Source organism: Macaca mulatta, chromosome 17 (assembly GCF_049350105.2).
Source record: "Macaca mulatta isolate MMU2019108-1 chromosome 17, T2T-MMU8v2.0, whole genome shotgun sequence".
Taxonomy (NCBI): domain Eukaryota; kingdom Metazoa; phylum Chordata; class Mammalia; order Primates; family Cercopithecidae; genus Macaca; species Macaca mulatta.
In genome coordinates this window covers 96,014,418-96,035,356 of record NC_133422.1, presented here as the reverse complement: position 1 = coordinate 96,035,356, position 20,939 = coordinate 96,014,418, and the positions used below count along the sequence as shown (strand labels likewise).

At 36.7% G+C, this 20,939-nt stretch overlaps 1 protein-coding gene across 2 annotated transcripts in view; it reads left to right on the top strand.

Moving 5' to 3' along the window:
* Positions 1 to 20,939, top strand: part of NALCN (sodium leak channel, non-selective) — a 354,786-nt gene that overhangs the window by 47,400 nt on the left and 286,447 nt on the right. The gene's annotated exons all lie outside the window — the stretch shown is intronic.

Here is a 20,939-nt window from a genome sequence, read left to right as displayed (position 1 = left end):
ATGGAGCTTAGTTCTTGTAAGGTCCAGTAGCAGGGAATCTTAGCTACATCTTCAGTAGCCGTGCTAGTAAAGCTTTAGATTCTTCTCTGATAATGAATGGTGACCTAAGGCAATTATGAAAAGAGTAATGAGATTTGACTAAGCAAAGCAGCTCATTTCCTAAAGGAAGCTGAGAAGAGCAATGGCTTGTAGCAGAAACAGGTGTTGCGAAATACCAACTGTGATGGCAGAAATCTCCCCGAAGCTGGAACAAGAATGTTCAAAAATGAGCTGGCAGGTTAAATAGAAAAAATGAAGACTTACCTGACAACTTATTCTCATTCCTGAAAAAGAAGAAAAACGTATTCATAGCTCAGTATCAAATAATGAAATCTTATTTCCAAGAGTGACATAATTAGAAAAACTTTCAGGTAAGTAAATGCAACCATTAAATATATAAACGTTTAATATAGAGAGAGCAGGATTCAAACAGGAACTCAGGAACGTATTTGCGATGACTGGACCACTAGCTTTAAGCCCGGAGGTAGGGTGATCACACATCACAGATGCCCAGGACAATCTTGGTTTATCCCTATTGTTTCAAAGTAATCACTAACAGCCTCTTACTCGATTTTAAGGAATCTCAATGGAGACAATGCATTTTATAGTCACCTTGCCCAGGGGAAGTTTATATATAAACTTGGTATTTTGTAAAATATCACCAAGAGTTGAATTAGAGATAATATAAAGTTGAATTTTTTGCAGTTTGCTCTTTCTGGTCCAAATAAATTTTAAGTTTATTAAAATAAATAAAATGTATTAACTAAATTTATTTGTCACTTATTCTTTAGGGTACTTGGCAAATAAATGAAGTATTGTCTTATAAATTTTGTTGACAAAATAAAGAGTTTTTTTCATGGAATACTATGCAGCCAAGAGAAAGAATGAGACTATATCCTTTGTAGCAACATGAATGAAGCTGGAGGTCATTATCCTAAGCAAACTTACACAGGAACAGAAAATCAAATACCACTTGTTCTCACTTATGAATGGGAGCTAAACACTGAGTACATACGGACACAAAGAAGGGAACAACAGACACTGGGGCCTACCTGAGGGTGGAGGGTGAGAGGAAGGTGAGGATTGAAAAACTACCTATTAGGTGCTATGCTTATTATCTGAGTGGTGAAACAATCTGTACGCCACACCCCCTTGACACACAGTTTACCTCTGTAACCAACCTGCACATGTATCCCTGAATCTAAAAGTAAAAAAAAAAAAAAAAAAAAAAAGAAATACAAATAGAAATATACTGAAATTTAGAACATTAATTTTTAATTTCTAAAGACTTTATCAAAAGACAGTTTTGTAGAATATGTAAAATCATAATTGCCCCAAATTCATGCAACGGTTTATGACATCTTGATTCATATGTGTTTGTTTATGTTTATTGACACAATAGATGTATTTTTGGAGTACATGTGATATTTTGATACATTCATGTAAGGCATAATAATCAAATCAGGACAATTGGCATATCCATCACCTGAAACATTTTTCTTAATACTGGGAACACTTGAATTATTCTCTATTAACTATTTTGAAATATATAATAGATTACTGTTTACTATAGTCACCCTACTGATTTATCAAACACTAGGTCTTTTCTCTTTTATCTGACTGTGTTTTTGTACCTATTCACCGATCTTTCTTCATCCAACCCTGGCCTTTACCCTTCCCCCTCTCTGGTGACAACCAATCTATTCTCCTTCTTCATAAGATCCACTTACTTAGGGCCTAAATATGAGTGAGATGATGTGATGTTTGTCTTTCTGTGCTTGGCTTATTTCTTTTAATATAATGACCTCCAGTTCCATCCATGTTGCTGCAAATGACAGGATTTCACTTATTTTTATGGCCGAATGGTATTATATTGTGTGTCTGTATAGATGCATATCACAGTTTCTTTATCCATTTATCCATTGGTGGGCAGTTAGGTTGATTCCATATTTTGGCTGTTTGGAATAGTGCTGCAGTCAACATGTGAGTGCCGCTATCTCTTCAATATATAGATTTCCTCCCTTTTGGATATATACCCAGTACTGAAATTGCTGGATCATAGAGTCGTTCCATGTTTAGTTTTTTTCAGTCCATACTGTTTTTCACAGTGGTTGTCAAAATTTGCATTCCCACCAAAGTGTATGAGGGTTCCTGTTTCTCTGCATTCTCACCAACTTTCACTGTCCTTTTTATAAAAGCCATTTTAACTGGGGTGACTTGATATTTCACTGTAGTTTTTATTTCCATTTCCCCGATGATTAGTGATGTTACCCATTTTTATATACCTATTTGCCATTTGTATGTCTTCTTTTAAGAAATGTCTATTCAGATTTTTTGCCCATTTCTTAATCAGATTATTAGATTTTTTCCCATTGAGTTATTTGAGTTATTTATATATTCTGGTTATTAATCCCTTGTCAGTTGTATCATTTGCAGATATTTTCCCTTATTCTTTGGGCTGTCACTTCAATTTGTTGATTGTTTCCTTTGCTGTGCAGAAGTTTTGAGCTTGATTCAATCCCATTTATCTATTTTTGCTTTAGCTGCCTGTGCTTTTCAGATTTTATCCCCCCAAAAAATGCCCAGACCAGTGTCCTGGAGCATTTACCCAATGTTTTCTTCTAGGAGTTTCATAGATTCAGTTCTTAGATCTAAGTCTTTAATCCTTTATTATTTGATTTTTATATGATGAGAGATATTAATGTTCTTGGCACCTTTGTCAAGAATGAATTGACTGTAAAAGCATGTATTTATTTCCGAGTTCTCTATTCCGTTCCATTGGGATGTTTTCTGTTTTTTGTTAGTACCATGCTGATTTGGTTGCTATAGCTTTGTAGTATATTTTGAAGTCAGTTAGTATGATGCCTCCAGCTTTGTTCTTTTTGCACAGGATTGCGTTGGTTATTCAGAATCTTTTGTGTTTTATATAAATTTTAGGATAGTTTTTTATATTCCAGTGAAGAATGTCATTGGTATTTTGATAGGGATTGCATTGAAACTGTAGATTGCTTCGGGTCATGTTAACATTTTAACAATATTAATTCTTCCAATTCATGAGCATAGAATATCTTTCCATTTTTTGTGTCCACTTCAATTTCTTTCATCAGAGTGTGATACTTTTCATTATAGAGATCTTTCATTTCTTTAGTCACAATTATTCCTAGGCATTTTTAAATTTTTTATAAATATTGTAAATGGGGTTGCTTTCTTGATTTATTTTTCAGATTGTTCACTGTTGGTATATATAAATGCTATTAATTTTTGTGTGTTGGTTTTGTATCCTGTAATTTACTGCATTTGCTTATCATTTCTAACAGTTTTTGGTGGAGTCTTTAGGGTTTTCTAAGTATAAGATCATGTCATCTGCAAATGAGGATAATTTTATTTCTTCCTTTCCAATTTGGATGTCGTTTATTTCATTCTCTTATCTGATTGCTCTGGCTAGAACTTCCAATAGTATGTTGAATAAATGGGATGAAAATGGGCATCCTGATCTTGTTCCAGATCTTAGCAGAAAGACTTTCGATTTTTTCCCTCTTTGGTATGATGTTAGCCACGGGTTTGTTAAATATGGTCTTTATTGTTTTGAGGTATATTCATTTTATACTCAATTTTTTAGTGTTTTCATAATAAAGAGGTGTTGAATTTTACCAAAAGCTTTTTCTATATCTATTGAAATAATGATATGGTGATTGTTCCTGGTTTGTTTATGTAATATATCATGTTTATTGATTTCCATATGTTAAGCCATCTTTGCATTTCTGGGAGGTTAAATAATATGTTCAGATGGTATGTGAGAGAGCCAGGATTTGAACTCAAGTCTAACTTCCAAGCCCGTGTACGTTTTACCATTTGAGAAACTTCTGTATTTTAATTGTACATTCATAAACCTTTATACACATAGAGATCTACATCCATATGTATAAGCTCTTTTTAAATTATACTTTATGTTCTAGGGTGCATGTACACAACGTGCAGGTTTGTTGCATATGTATGCATGTGCCATGTTGGTGTGCTACACCCATTAACTCGTCATTTACATTAGCTCTTTATAATATATGTAGTATAATTTCTACATTAAAGTTTTTATTAAGTCTGGTTTCTATCCCTATGTATATGTTATGATTCATGGGATTCAACTTCATCTAAATCTATAAACTAGTGATATGTTATATGTTTTTAGTACTATCTATGTATCTCTTTTAAAATTGTTGTGCACATTGATCTCCAAGATGTGAACCACCTGAGGTGCCAGAAGTCAGCCTTTCATATGATAATAATATTTATAAATATATGAATATATTTCAGAATAAATTGAACTTTCAGATGAAAATTAATACCAGCATGATTTTTACCAGAATAGCAAAAACACTTGTGAGAGTCTTCAGTACACAAAAGGAAAATCGGGCAGTTTGAATGGGGGTTTAAAAGAAATGTAATTTATTTTGATCAGTCTTTTGATCATATGTTTACCTCCCAAAACGAAGATAATATAATATTGTAGGTTATAAGGTTCTTACTATTAGTGGTAAATAACTTTTATTAAACAATTGTTGTGTTATTTTCTCACTTAATACTTATAACAATCTGGTAAGTTATGTTCCATTTTTACACTGTATGTTACAGCCAAGGAAATTGAAGCTCAGTAAAGTTAAATAAAATGGCTAAGATGAAACAGCTTGTATCAGAAGCAAGACTAGACCCATTTCTCCCTCACACTGGTTTCTATGCTTTCAGTTGTAACTTGGTCAGTGTATGAGATAATCTTCCTTCAACATGTGTGTCCAAACTGTTTGAATAAAATATTTAGTTTTCCTTTAGTTACAAGGAGCATATTCTTAGAAGACAAGTTCTCAATGGGACATATGAGTAAGTGGTTAGTTACAATTGCTTATTTTAAGACTGAATTCTAAAAGCATGCACTGGAACTTCTGAACATCCTCTGTGAATGTGGGAATGAGGAGCTCTACCTATTCAGTCCCTCACAAATAGTGTTTACTGTGGTTGCGTCCATAGAATAAATATTTACTATCACTTTTGTATCTCAGGTTCCACCCAACCAGCTTGGTTTTCCCCATGATAGAAACCATAATAAGTATGCATAACTACAGCAGCACCACTAGTAAATTTTGAAAATTAATTTTTAGGATGAAGTCTCTTTGGTAAAGAAAATCACCTGGCAAAATTTGTAAAAAAAATACTGATTCCAAGCCACATTTGTGATTGATATTTTTAGGCAAGGCCGAGATGCTCAGAATTGGCAAGTTAGAAATCAGTCATTTAAAATTTTAGTTTTGCGATTAAACTCCAAAAGATTTGTTATAGAGGAGAACACAAAATTACATGGCTTTTTAAAAAAAATAGACCTTGAGTCTTCAAATAAATGTTAGTCTTCTAGCTAGCTGCTTACTGCGCTGCATGCATGTCCTCTTCCCTTAAGACTATTTCCCTAGCAATGTCTAAGGAGCACCAGAAGTAATTAGAGCCTCCTGTCTTTCCTGCAAAGAGGCAGGTATGTCTTTGTTTTCTGGGATGGACAACCGTCTCAATTTTACTTATTTAGTGACTCTTACATGTTCTTATTTCTAGAGATTGAATTGGGGCAGTGCACTTTGTGGTTGAGCGTGGTTGGAGTTGTCAGGGGCATTGGCACTTTTAAAATCCCTCACCGACTTTACTTTTCATGTTCACATCATTGGGGAGTGTGTAAATCCATTCTTTCATTGCTATAAAGAAATACCTGAAACTAGCAGGGAATGGTGACTCATGCCTGTAATCCCAGCACTTTGAGAGGTCAAGACGGGCAGATGACTTGAGACTAGGAGTTCAAGACCAACCTGGGCAATATGGTGGAACCCCATCTCTACTGAAAATACAAAAAATAGCTGGGAATAGTAGTGTGCACCTGTGATCCCAGCTACTTGGGAGGCTGAGGCATGAGAATTGCTGGAGCCCAGGAGGTGGGGGAGGTTGCAATGAACCGAGATCACACCACTGCTTTCTACCCTGGGTCACAGAGTGAAACTCCATCGAAGGAAGGAAGGAAGGAAGGAAGGAAGGAAGGAAGGAAGGAAGGAAGGAAGGAAGGAAGGAAGGAAGGAAGGAAGGGAGGGAGGGTAGGGAAAGAGAGTTAGAGATAGAGAGAAAGAAGGAGAGGAGGAGAGGAAAGAAAGAAAGAAAAGGAAGAAAAGAAAGAAAGAAAGAGAGAGAAAAAGAAAGAAAGAAAAAGAAAGAAAAGAAAGAAAGAAAAAGAAAGAAAGAAAAGAAAAGAAAGAAAGAAGGAAGGAAGAGCGGGCCTGAGACTGGGTACTTTTTTTTTTATTATTACATTTTTGAGTTCTATATTTGTATCATAGAGAATGAGCTGTGTATATTTTTCAGATGGAAAAGACACATTGACTTAAAAGGTACCTCTCAAATTTTAATGTGTACAGTAAACTGGAGATCGTGTTAATGTGTAGATTATTTTTTCAGAAGATCTGGAAGAAAGCCTCAGTTTCTGAATTTTTGACAAGCTCACCAGTAATGTCAATGTTTTGGGCCAAAGAAGAATATTTTTTCAAAACTTCAGTAAGTGGAAGAGCCTGTGGTTTTTGTTTGTTTGTTTGTTTGTTTGTTTGTTTTGTTTTGTTTTGTTTGTAGTTTTTCTGGCATGTAAACAAAGATGAGAGCTTTTATTTACCAAAGACGGATATATGCAAAGAAAACCTAAGAAAGAAGGGCAGCTGCCAGATTAAATGTGATGGTTTATGAACATCAGCTGCATAAAGATACCTAATAATGAAGAGAAAAAATAATTAACTCTGTAGTGCGACGGTCTGTCCGAGAGCTCTTTAACCAAGTGAATCATTAATGTTAACTGCACTAGGACAAATTTTTATGATGTGCTGATGCACATAGAAGGACACGGCATCACTACTGCGATATTGCCCCCTCGAAAGTAAATTATAGTCTAAATTTAACCATCAAGAGACATCGGTTTTATGCAAAGTTCAAGATACAGGTGTCTTTCATGTTCTGTAATTTGTAATGTTGATTTTAAGTAGTCTTTCTTTAGCACCCTAGGGAGCAAGTATCTCCTAATAATTTTTTTCAGAACTTTCTGGGTAATAAATGCCATCCTGTTAAATAAGTATTTTCTTCTTTTTTTCTGCTTTGTATCTATTTATTTACTTGTTTGCTTTTTAAAAAATTTACTTGAAGTTCTGGGGTACATGTGCAGAATGTGCAGGTTTGCTACATAGGTATACATGTGCCATGGTGGTTTGCTGCGCCTATCAACCCATCATCTAGGTTTTAAGCCCTGCATGCATTGTCCTAATGCTGTCCCTCCCCCTGCCCCCCAACCCGCCGACAGACCCCAGTATGTGTCATTGCCTTCCCTGTGTCCATATGTTCTCATTGTTCAACTCCCACTTATGAGTGAGAACATGCACTGTTTGGTTTTCTGATCCTGTGTTAGTTTGCTGAAGATGATGGCTTCCAGCTTCATCCACGTCCCTGCAAAGGATATGATCTCATTTCTTTTAATGGCTGCATAGTATTCTATGGTGTATATGTCCCACATTTGCTTAGTCCAGTCTATCATTGATGGGTATTTGTGTTGGTTCCATGTCTTTGCTATTGTAAATAGTGTTGCAGTAAACATACATGTACATGTATCTTTACAGTTGAATGATTTATATTCTTTTGGGTATATACCCAGTAATGGGATAGCTGGGTCAAATGGTATTTCTGGTTCTCGATCCTTGATGAATCATTACATTGTCTTCCACAATGGTTGAACTAATTTACATTCCTACCAACAGTGTAAAAGCATTCCTATTTCTCCACATCCTCGCCAGCATTTATTGTTTCTTGACTTTTTAATAATCGCTGTTCTGACTGGTGTAAGAGGGTGTCTCATTGTGGTTTTGATTTGCATTTCTTTAATGATCAGTGATGTTGAGCTTTTCTCATGTTTGTTGGATGCATAAATGTCTTCTTTTGAGAAGAGTCTGTTCATATCCTTTGTTCACCTTTTGATGGGGTTGTTTCTTTTTTCTTGCAAATTTGTCTACATTTCTTATAGATTCTGGGTATTAGACCTTTGTCAGATGGGTAGACTGAAAAAATTTTCTCCCATTCTGTAGGTTACCTGTTCACTCTGATGATTGTTTTGCTGTGCATAAGCTCTTTAGTGCATCTAGTTTGATTAGATCCCATTTGTCTATTTTGGCTTTTCTTGCCATTGCTTTTAGCATTTTTGTCATGAAATCATTGTCCATGTCTATGTCCTGAATGGTATTGTCTAAGTTTTCTTCTAGGGTTTTTATGGTTATGGGTTTAACATTTAAGTCTTTAATCCATCTTGAGTTAATTTTTGTATAAGGTATAAGGGGTTCCAGTTTTAGTTTTCTGCATATGGGTAGCAAGTTTTCTCAGCACCATTTATTAAATGGGGAATCCTTTCCCTCTGCTTGTTTTTGTCAGGTTTGTCGAAGATCAGATGGTTGTAGATGCGTGGTGTTATTTCTGAGGTCTCTGTTCTGTTCCATTGGTCTATATGTCTGTTTTGGTACCAGTACCATGCTGTTTTGGTTACTGTAGCCTTGTAGTATAGTTTGAAGTCAAGTAACATGATGCCTCCAGCTTTGTTCTTTTTGCCAAAGATTGTCTTAGCTATACAGGCTCTTTTTTGGTTCCATATGAAATTTAGGGTAGTTTTTTCTAATTCTGTGAAGAATGTCAATGGGAATAGCATTGAATCTATAATTTATTTTAAGCAATATGACCATTTTCATGATACTGATTTTTCCTATCCATGAGGATGGAATGGTTTTCCATTTGTTTGTGTCTTCTCTTATTCCCTTGAGCAGAAGTTTGTAGTTCTTGAAGAGGTCCTTCACATCCCTTGTAAGTTGTATTCCTAAGTATTTTATTCTCTTTGTAGCAATTGTGAATGGGAGTTCACTCATGATTTGGCTCTCTGCTTATGTGTTTTTGGTGTATAGGAATACTTGTGATTTTTGCACGTCGATTTTATATCCTGAGATTTGCTAAAGTTGCTTATCAGGTTAAGGAGTTTTGGGGCTGAGACGAGGGGGTTTTGTAAACACCGAATCATGTCATCTGGAAACAGAAAATTTCACTTTCTCTCTTCTTATTTAAATACCCTTTATTTCTTTCTCTTGACTGATTGCCCTGGCCGAAACTTCCAATACTATGTTGAACACGAGTGGTGAGAGAGGGCATCCTTGTCTTGTGCCAGTTTTCAAAAGGAATGCTTCCAGCTTTTGCCCATTCAGTATGATATTGGCTGTGGGTTTGTCACAAATAGCACTTTTTATTTTGAGATATGTTCCATCAATACCTAGTTTATTGAAAGCTTTTAACATGAAGAGTTGTTGAATTTTATCAAAGGCCTTTTCTGCATCTATTGAGATAATCGTGTGGCTTTTGTCTCTGGTTCTGTTTATGTGATGAATTACACTTATTGATTTGTGTATGCTGAACCAGACTTACACCTCAGAGATGAAGCCGACTTGTTTGTGGTGGGTAAGCTTTTTGATGTGCTGTTGGATTCAGTTTGCCAGTATTTTATTGAGGATTTTTGCATTGATGTTCATCAGGGATAATGGCCTGATGTTTTCTTTTTATTGTTGTTGTGTCTCTGCCAGGTTTGCTATCAGGATGATGCTGACCTCATAAAATGAATTAGGAAGGAGTCCCTCCTTTTCAATTTTTTGGAATAGTTTCAGAAGGAATGATACCAGCTCCTCTTTGTACCTCTGGTAGAATTTGGCTGTGAATCTGTCTGGTCCTGGGCTTTTATTGGGTGGTAGGCTATTAATTAGTACCTAAATTTCAGAACTTGTTATTGGTCTATTTAGGGAGCTGACTTCTTGGGAGGGTGTGTGTGTCCAGGAATTTATCCATTTCTTCTAGATTTTCTAGTTTATTTCGGTAGAGGTGTTTATAGTATTCTGATGGTATTTTGTATTTCTGTGGGGTCAGTGGTGATATCCCCGTTATCATTTTTTATTGTGTCTATTTGATTCTTCTCTCTTTTCTTCTTTATCAGTTTAGCTAGCAGTCTATCTATTTTATTACTTTTTTCAAGAGACCCAGCTCTGGTATTCATTAATTTTTTGAATGACTTCTTGTGTCACTATCTCCTTCAGTTCTGCTCTGATCTTAGTTATTTCTTGTCTTCGGCTAGTTTTTAGATTTGTTTGCTCTTGCTTCTCTAGTTCTGTTAATTGTGATGTTAGGGTATCCATTTGAGATCTTTCTAGCTTTCTGATGTGGGCATTTAGTGCTATAAATTTCCTTCTTAACACTGTTTAGCTGTGTCCCAGATATTCTGGTACGTTGTCTGTTTGTTCTCATTGGTTTCAAAGAACCTCTTGATTTCTGCCTTAACTTCATTATTTACCCAGGAGTCATTCCGGAGCAGGTTGTTCAACTTCCTTGTAATTGTGTTGTTTTGAGTGAGTTTCTTAATCTTGAGTTCTAATTTGATTGCACTGTAGTCTGAGAGACTGTTATGAGTTCAGTTATTTTGCATTTGCTGAGGAGTGTTTTACTTCCAATTATGTGGTTGATTTTAGAATAAGTGCCATGTAGCATGGAGAAGAATGTATATTCTGTTGATTTGGGGTTGAGAGTTCTGTAGACGTTTATTAGGTCCACTTGATCCAGAGCTGAGTTCAAGTCCTGAATATCCTTGTTAATTTTCTGTCTCATTGATCTGTCTAATATTGACAGTGGGGTGTTAAAGTCTCCCACTATTATTTTGTGGGAGTCCAAGTCTCTCTGTGGATCTCTAAGAACTTGTTTTATGAATCTAGGTGCTCCTGTATTGGGTGCATATATATTTAGGATATTTAGCGCTTCTTGTTGAATTAATCCCTTTACCATTAAGTAATGCCATTCTTTGTCTTTTTTGATCTTTGTTGGTTTAAAGTCTGTTTTCTCACAGACTAGGATTGCAGCCCCTCCTTTTTTTTTTTTTTTCTTTCCATTTGCTTGGTAAATTTTCCTCCATCCCTTTATTTTGAGCCTATGTGTGTCGTTGCACATGAGATGGGTCCCCTGAATACGGCATACCAGTGGATCTTAACTCTTTATCCAATTTGGAGACTGGGTATTTTATAAAGAGGAAAGGTTTAATTGGCTCATGGTTTTCCAGGCTGTACAGGAAGCATGGCCCTGGGCACCTGCTCAGTTTCTGATGAGGACTCAGGAAGCTTACCATCATGGCAGAAGGCAGATGGGGAGCAGGCACATCGCATGACAAGAATGAGAGCAAGAGCGAGAGATAGTGGAGGGGAGGTGCCCTACACTTGTAAATGACCAGATCCCCTGTGAACTCAGAGCAGGAACTCATTGATCATCTAGGGGATGGCCCAAGCCATTCATGAGGGATCTGCCCCTGTGATCCAATCACCTCCCACCAGGCCCCATCTCCAGCACTGAGGAGTATACTTCAATGAGTTTTGGGCAAGGACAAATATCCAAACTATATCAGGGAGCCGTTAGTGTGTCTGGCCATCTTGAAAGGATGGAAGCTTATTGGAGTGGAAAAAAATTGCCTCTCTCCAGCCATACAACTCAGTCAAACCACATTCAATTCACATAAATATATTTTGACCTCCAAGTATGTAAGAGGTGATTTATATACACAATTGCTAATTTATAATGCAGTTTCATAAATTTGATCTTCACGAGAAAGATGAGGAAATTGTTCCTTGCCAAAGTTAATTGGCTAAATTACCAACTGAAGTCCTGTTATGCTTGGCCCCAAATTCTGGTGGCCCCTTTCCATTATGTCAACCAGCTCTCTTTACATATATATATTGTCACCCCGTATCTTCCAGTTCCTAGAGCAAAAGGAGAAAAGTTGCTGCGTGAGGATCTGTTGGCCTAGATTTTAAAAGTCAAAGACAGCAGATTGCCTTATAACCTCAAACGGTTTCACATTTCTAGTTTGGAGCTGATCAGTGCATCCTCTGTGTCCTGATGCTTAGCTTTTCTTTTCTTCTTCTCTTCTCTTCTCTTCTCTTCTCTTCTCTTCTCTTCTCTTCTCTTCTCTTTTTGAGATGGAATCTCACTCTGTTGCCCAGGCTGTAGTTTAGTGGCATGATACCGGCTCACTGCAACCTCCACCCGCTGGGTTCAAGCGATTCTCCTGCCTCAGCCTCCCGAGTAGCTGGGATTACAGGTGTGCACTACCAAACCTGGCTAACTTTCATATTTTTAGTACAGACGGGTTTTCCTGTGTTGGCCAGGCTGGTCTTGAATTCCTGACCTTAAGTGATCCGCCTGCCTCGGCTCCCAAAGTGCTGGGATTACAGGCGTGAGCCACTACACCCGACCAACTTTTCTGATATTATTTTGAATATGTTTGTGCCCTCTCATTGCCTTATCCTAACCCAGCTGCAGTCTCCTGGCTCCTGACAGGTGCACTATCCCTTATCCATATTGGCAAAGTAGTTGAGGGAGTCAACTTGGGGAAAATATATTATTTTAAAAAGCTATTCAGATATAACAAGATAGCTATTTAAAATATTCCTTTAAAATAAAATCATGTACTGCACTGTCACTTAAATTTCATAGTCACAATATTTGAAAAAATACTTAATTTTACCATTTTTATGCATGCTGGCTACAATTCTTTACAACTTTGCCTACCAACCCTTTCAGTAATGAGTGAAAAGAGTAAGAAAATCATATTAAAATACTCAGTTTTACAACTTATTTCCTAGAAAAAAAATGTGCCAGGTTAACTTGTTCATTAAAAGAGGTGTGATATCAATATTATTGCCTGCTTCAGAATATTTATCTTGTTTTGCAGTTCCACTAAAAGTCCAGGCAGAGCCATTAAAAGTTTTCCGAAATCAATAAATAATTTATCTCTGCAAATAAGACTCTTGCTTTCTAGGCTGGGATTAGTTTTCCAAAGCATCCAGCATTAGAATTAGCCAGACCAATTCATAGGAATTTATAATTAATCCTGACAAGAGGAAGCTAATAGGAGTGAAAATGAAATCAGATGATTGTCTGAAATGAAGCTGAAAGGCGGTAACAGCCAGACTAAGTCTTCTGTAGGTACATGCAATGACCAGGAAAACCTCTCAATCAAGGGGTCAGCTTTTAGCAAGATAATATGTCTTGCTAAATTTTTATGTCTGCCACAAAAGGCAAGACAAGGACCATGTAAGGTATCAAAGGCTACATTCATTATTCTCTTGAGTGTAAAAGTTTGTGCCTGTGTCTATGTATGATTGTGTGTGGGTGTAATTTTCTCCATGGGTTTATTTAGAATTGTGTTCCTCCATTTTTGATTTATTTCTAGAACATACAATATAAATAAAAATGAAGACTTACAGGTGCAATGAAAAACAAAATGCTCAAGTTGTATAGTGTTATCTGTTGCATGTGGATTTGTTGGGCTACTTACTTATTTACATCATTGACAATTTCTTATGGAATGCCAGCTTCAGAAATATACTGTAGCTTGGGCTCTGCAAATATCTTTTACAACAAATGGATCAAATTTCGATACCAAGAAGTCATTCTTAGCCTGCTTGTCTTTAGATTTTTAACAAAAAAGGTAATAACAGTGTAAACAAAATTGCTATGTATAAATTCCTATCATAGGTATATATTGTGAAAATCTAGCAAGTAAATTTAGTAATAATTTATTTTGTGAGTATCTTTTGACCTTTTTTGTCCTTTCTCACATACTAGGAACATGTTACAACCAGCTCATGCTGCATCAGTGACAGTATCCATTTAGGGTAGCACAAATCCTTATCTTTTACCCTAATTTGTAAATCTCTAACAGTGTAGTTTAAAAATCACTTTTATATGATAACAACTGCTTGTTAACAATCCTTGTATCTCACCAAACAGCTACACTCACCAGAGAAAAGGTGAAAAGCTCTCTCTCGCTTTCTCTCACTCACTTTCTCTCTTATATGCAAATGCAGGCTCTGACATTTTCACTTTCCAGAATGCTATGCTGTTTATTCCATCCCTAGAACTAGTACCTATTGATCCTTTAATAATAGTCACTGCAAGCAACACCCTGTTGCAAGGTTTTCCCAGTACCCACCATCTGCCACCCATAGTCGTAATTGATGTTTCTGCTTTGAACTTCAGTTAACATCAGGAGCATATAGATAGCTCTTAAAGCAAAGCATTTATCACACTGTCCTGTGGTCATTACTTTCTTATTCTCTCTTACACTGTGCAGTAAAGTCCCTGAGTCCACTTTATTCCTTTTATTCATCTCCATTCCTAGCATGCTGTGTGGCATAGAGTAAGCTTGTCAAAAATAATTATTATAAATTAATAAACAGACATTCAAATACAATTAAGTGCCCCCCTACGAATACTGGAAAAATTTTCTGAAAAGAGGCTAAGTCATCATAAGCATAGTCATATTCATTAATGACAGTGATTACAGAAGCCCAACACTTAGTGCAGTGCAAGAAGCAGTGACGGTAGTTCCAGATATGTAGAGAAAGACGATATTGTGAATAACGAAGAGAGGAATCTTAACGTGAAGTCTGAAGCTATGGCCTTTGTCGGTGAGCCTTGTGGTGAGAGGAGAACTATGCACAATGAAGCATATGTTGAATTATGGGCCGCATGCTTTCACTCGAAGTATATCCCTTTTCTTTTATATGAAAGTGTTATGAGGTCCTTCTGGGAATTGTTTTTTAAACAGCTGGAAAGTTTCTCATTTTTCACATGAGGAAACTGAGGCTCAAATGTTTCAAGTGAATCGCCCAAGGTAATTAAGTGAGTTAATCACTGAACTGAGATGATCATTTTTGTGTTGTGATACACAGCTCGGTGCTCTGCACCACTAAGAGTTATGAATAACTTAAAACCACAGGACTCTGAGGTCCTGAGGTATTGTTTGTGGCCATTATCAACAATTTTAGTAACAAGTTTAGAACACATTTTCTCAGATCTCAAACTCCTACAAAATGTTATTTGTAAATAGAATGTTTTGTTAATAATTGAAAACAAACAGGCAAACATATGCTAGGAGGATAATTGAAGGCTTTTAAAAAAACAATTGGCTGCTCACAGGGATTCTAGCACTCATTTTGATACATGGAAATTACTAAAGCCAGACATTTAAAACATTGAAAATCAGTGCCAATTTGTGGATTATTACACTTAAAAATGCATGAAACAACAGATCTACTTAGTAAAGAGTTTCTGTAGTTTACAAATAAATAATTCACCATAGATTTAAATAATGGTAGAAAGACACATTCATTCATTCATTCATTCATTTATTCAGAAAATAATTATTAAACATCCACTATATATTACGTTTCTCCAGAGAGAATATAGAATATAGAATATATTTTACATATTATATATATGTGTGTGTGTATATATATATGTTGGCTTAGCTCAAAAGATACGTGTCTATAGATACAGATACAGATATAAAGAGATTTACTTTAAGGAATTGGCTCATATAATTTTGTAGACTGTTAAGACCAAAATCTTCAGGGCAGCCTGGACATTTCAGCAGAAGCTGATGTGGCAGGCGAAAGGCTCTGCCAAAGATGTGGTAGGCCAGTGACCTCTCATTGCTAAGAAGTCAAAATCTTTCCTATTAATAAGATGAGTCCCACTCACATTATGGAGGGTAACATGCTTTACTCCAAGTCTATCAATTTAAGTGTTAATCACAACTATAAAATACCTTCACAACAACATCTAGACTGCTGTTTGACCAAACAGCCAGGCACCATACTTTAGTCAAGCTGATACTTACATTTAACTATCATAGACTCCGTGTCAGGGACATCATGGAATTGGAAATTACACTAAGGAACAGTTGAGTTTGGAAGACATCCAATGAACAGATGACCACACAAACATGAATTGCATTTGTCTCAAGTGCCAGAAACAGAAAGTGAGGGTACCTTGAGAAGTTATAGCAGGGAAACCTGGCCCAGTGGAAGGGTCTTGGAGTGGCTCCCCCAAGAAAATGATAGTCAAGCTGAGGCCTGAAGGCTACAAAAATGGGGTTAACCAAAGAAAACAGGAGAGACTTCCAAGTAGAGGAGAAGACCCTGCATTAGGCAGGATCTGGGAAAGGCCAACATGGTCAGATACTAGGATACTTGGGGAAAAGGGAGTACAAAGGGGTGTTTGAAGTGTGGGAGGAGCCAGATCCTTCAGGATCTTGCAGACCATGTTACAGGTTTGCCACTGTTAAAGTAGGACAGTGATTAGGAAGCGTGTCTCCATGTGCTTTGTACCAAATGTGTCAGACAGGCTAAGAGTGGGAGGCAGAGTGGCCAGTGAGAAGGCCAGATAAGAGTGTGTGTAGAGAGGGAGCTGGAGAGAATGAAAGTAGCTTAAAAGATATTTTGAGAATATGTTGGAGAATGTGATGATTACTTATGAGGGTTGAGGGAGAAGTAGGTATCAAGCAAGATTCTAAGACTTCAAGCTTGCTCCACAGTTTGGAAGCTGGTCCTATTTGTTATGATAGGGAACTCTGGTTTAGGATTTCAAACTGAATAAGGGACCTATTGAGCGGGAGGTACTTGTGGTGTAGCCAAGTGGAGAAATCTAGTAAGCAGTTGGGCATGTAGCTCTAAGACTCTACAACGATGTATAGGATGACAGAGAATTGAGAAATCATGAAAGTGGATGAGATTGCCTGGGAGAGTTATCATGAAAAAAGAGAAAAGTCAAAGACAGAGCTCAGAGCAGCTCACGACTAAAGGTCAGCTCAAGACTAGAGGAGATGGAAAAGCAGAATGGCCTAAGAAATATGAACAAACCAGCACCTTCAAATCCAGCAGAGTTGCATCTCTGTCTTCCTCCCATACTCACATCTCTCTCCAACCACAGCCAGGTAAGGTTCTTTACTGTTAGGGATTCATGGGATTAGGTTGGGTCCACCTGGATAATTCAGGATCATCTCCCAAATTTAATGTCTTTAGCCTTAATCACATCTATAACTTTAGTTCCCTTTTGCTATGCAACATTATCTACTCCCAGGTTCCATATGTTAGAATGGGGACATCTTTAGGGGACCAGTATTTTTTCTACCACAAAAACAATTCAGAGCACTGCTGAGAGGTCACAGAAGATAAAACTAAAATTCTTCTGATTGGATATAGTATATAGAAGTGAACAAGAGTAATTTCAGTGTCTTGGAGGTCACAGAAATGGGCTAAAAAATTAAAAGAGGGAGACTACAAGTGGATACTTTATTCAAGAAATCTATGAGTAAGAAATGCTGGTCTTGAAACCCATTTAAACATGAGTGGATATTTACTATCACTGAAAGAATCATTGTCTATATCCAGGATTTGCCTGGTGGGGCAAGAATTCCATCCACCCCACCCAAACTCCAGAAAGTCACTTGTTCTCTATCCGGAGTACCTGAGGGAAAATGACTACAGAAATAATTAAGGGTAATAAATTAAAATAAAATCTGGAAGATTCTTGTTAACTGAAAAAAATGAAACAAAGATTAACAAATATATATTCTGAAACTCTTGACATTCATTTCAATTTTTAAAAACAGTAATTACCTTGTGGTTTTAGATATGTGTGTTCCAGGGCAATTAATCATCTAATAAATGTGTTTCTAGTAAGCATTTGCTAATAGCTTGATGTTGGTAAAAATGTTTCAAGTCTGCTGCCTCCAAAGCCAAAGACTTCAAAATAATATCTAGTGAGAGTTGTACTTAAAATGAGTATCAGCACTAATATGAAAAAAAAAGCAAATATAATAGGAAGAAAAAAAGAAAAAGTACTCTAATATTTATAAATTAACTTTAAAAATCATAATCTTTAACAATTATTGAGTGATTAACTTATTTTTGGCGCCGTTCTGAGTGTTGCACATTGTCTCATTTAATCATTAACATGACCCTACAAAGAATGCAAAAACTATCCTCATTTTGGAAGTGGGAGAACTGAGGCTGTACACATAGGGCTGGAGTTTCAATCTAGGAAATCTACAACTTTCAAACTGTCATAACAGTAGGTAACATCTAGCGTTGATTGTCTGTCAAGTACCCGTTTTATATACTTTACAGATGTAAATACTTACATCTCACCCCAGGCTTATGAGGTAGACATTTTCACACCATTATAGATTGGAAAACTAAAGCATGCTTAAGTCACACATGTAATAAGTGGGTCAGAACTCACACCCACGAAGATTGGCTCCAAAGTCCAATTTCTTCTCCAAATACCTGCAAGGTGATTTTTTTTTTTTTGAAACTTTTTCATGTAGACAGAGTGTTATCATAGACATTTCTGCTACTGTATTTGTAAAAGTATTTGGAATTAAAAATATATGTAATTTTGATGGGCTAGTAGACTCTTCCCTCTCTGAACTTCACTTTGCCTTCAAGAGTAAATGAAGAACTAGGTGATCTAAAGTATCTCTTAGCTGCATAGTTCTATGAACATGCCAAAGTTTCTTCTCTTCTTTTAACAAGTCTTTATTGTTCTGTTTTTACATGCTGGGATGTATGCTACATTGTATTATTGTAATGATTAATAATCATTTAGATCAAGCATGTACTGAGTACAGTATTTGCAACACATTAGGTGCTATGCAAAGTGCATTACTTGGTTTGCTTTACTTAACCCTCACACAAGATTTGCTTTTAATTATGATTACTCTCTCTACCTTACAGATGAGGAAACTGAGCTTAGAGGCCCTTAGAGCCTTATTTAAGTCACACAACCAGTAAATAGCAGAGCTGGGATCAAACCCAGAAAGCCTCACTCTGAAACTCAGAAGCCCAGTCTCCTTACCATGTTACTGTTATGTTGTAGGTGCTAAATCATTGACGACAAGCATCGTTGATGAGGTTCATAGTATTTGTACCACACACTCTGAACCAGAGTCAGATCAGACTGAAGCAAAGGTGAATCATTTGGCCTACATGTAAGAATGAGAAATGGGGAGATATATACGACGTGTCTGTCTAAAATCTTATCTTTCTGACCCACCCCAATTGTGGTAATTTCCACAATTAGAGCCTTTCCCTTGGGTTTTGCAGATGGGGTCCAAAGGACCAGCTTAAAATATGACTAGAGGGAGCAATGATTTAACGACTTATTTCTTGACACCAGCAAACAGATAAGCTCACCTGCTGTGAACAAAGGGCAGAACCCTACAGGAATAGCTTAGGGTGTTTGAATCATGGGTAAGGTTTCTGGAGCTTTGTTTATGACTGAGAAGTAGGCAAATATCACCAGGCAAGGGGTGTGTGTGTGTGTGTGTGTGTGTGTGTGTAAAACTATGTACGTGTGTATATGTGTGGTGGCAGCAAATAGCTAAGGGATTGCACAATTAGGTGTCAGACTTTAGAGAAAGCATATTATAAAAGGGATAGAAGCAGCAACTGAATGTAAGAAGGTGTTAAAGGAAAAAGAGTCACCCAGTAAGTCTACCTCAATTTGGCCATAAACTGACGTGACTGAGGCTGTCTTGGGTTGTTCTCTATTTAAGAAATTCCTAGAAACTTTGATGTAGTGGGAAATGAGTGTAACACAATCATGGGTTTAGAAGGCTTCCGAAATCATCTACCCCAGACTTTGTCCTCTGCACAATCCGTGTGGGCTACCTCAGATAGCAGCTATTTGGGGTCCATTTTTAACATCAACCCAGAATGAGAGTCTACAGTCAGCAATCCTATGTTATCTGTATTTGCTGTCAGGAAAGCCATTGCATATCTAAATCCTTTATATCAAGTTGATATCCAGCCTATTCCTAAGAAAGATAAAAATGGGTTATGTCATTATCCACCTAAAGGATTCTAATATTTCTAGAGATATCACTAAATCACCTCATAATCTCTCTTTCCTATGGGATACCTTGAGTTCCTTCCATTTCTCCTTATTTATCTGATTCTTTCTAAACTAGACACCTTCCAACACTCAGAAGGACAAGTATCATTGATGAGTTTCATAGTATTTGTACCGCACAGAAAATGATTTTCATCATACAACATTGCTTAGAAGTGGGGAAGTAAAATTTGTGCCCACAGTGAGACAAGGCCACAGAGCAAGACCTTGAGACACCTTCTCATTGTGATTTTGTGAATCACAATGAATCCTCAAACAAGTCAACAATTCTTTGCAAATCTGTAGAATAATTCCTTCCTTTGCTTATCTGGGTCTCAGTCTGTAATGGCAAAACCGTCATGGTAATAGTATTCTTGTGAAGAGCCATTGTGGGGATGAATCACATATCATTTGAGAATGTTTAATATGTAATTAATGTTATGAATATCATTTGTGAATTATGAATCTTAAAACTATATTCAGATACAAATACACAATTTTGCAAATAACATCATATATATATATATATATAGAGAGAGAGAGAGTCTCTCAAGGTCTCATATATATATTACCAATTACCACAATTGTGTGGGCCAGAAAGATAAGATTTTAGACAGACACATCACGTATATCTCTTCATTTCTCATTCTTATATGTAGGCCAAATGATCCATCTTCACTTCATTCTGACCTGACTCTATGTTTCAGAGTGTGTGGTACAAATACTATGAACCTCATCAACAATGCTTGTCATCAATTATTTGGTACCTACAACATAAGAGAAAGAAAGTCTCTCAGTGTCTCTCTCTCTCTCTCTCTCTCTCTCTATATATATATATATATACACATATATATATATATATACATACACACACACACACACACACACACACACACACCCACTCTTTGCTGTACTGTTAGACAGAGAGAGAGAGAGAGGTCTCTCAACTCTCAAAGTCTTGCTCTGTTGCCCAGGCTAGAGTGCAGTGGCATGATCATAGTTCACTGCAACCTCGAACCCCTGGGCTCAAGGGATTCTCCTGCCTGTGCCTC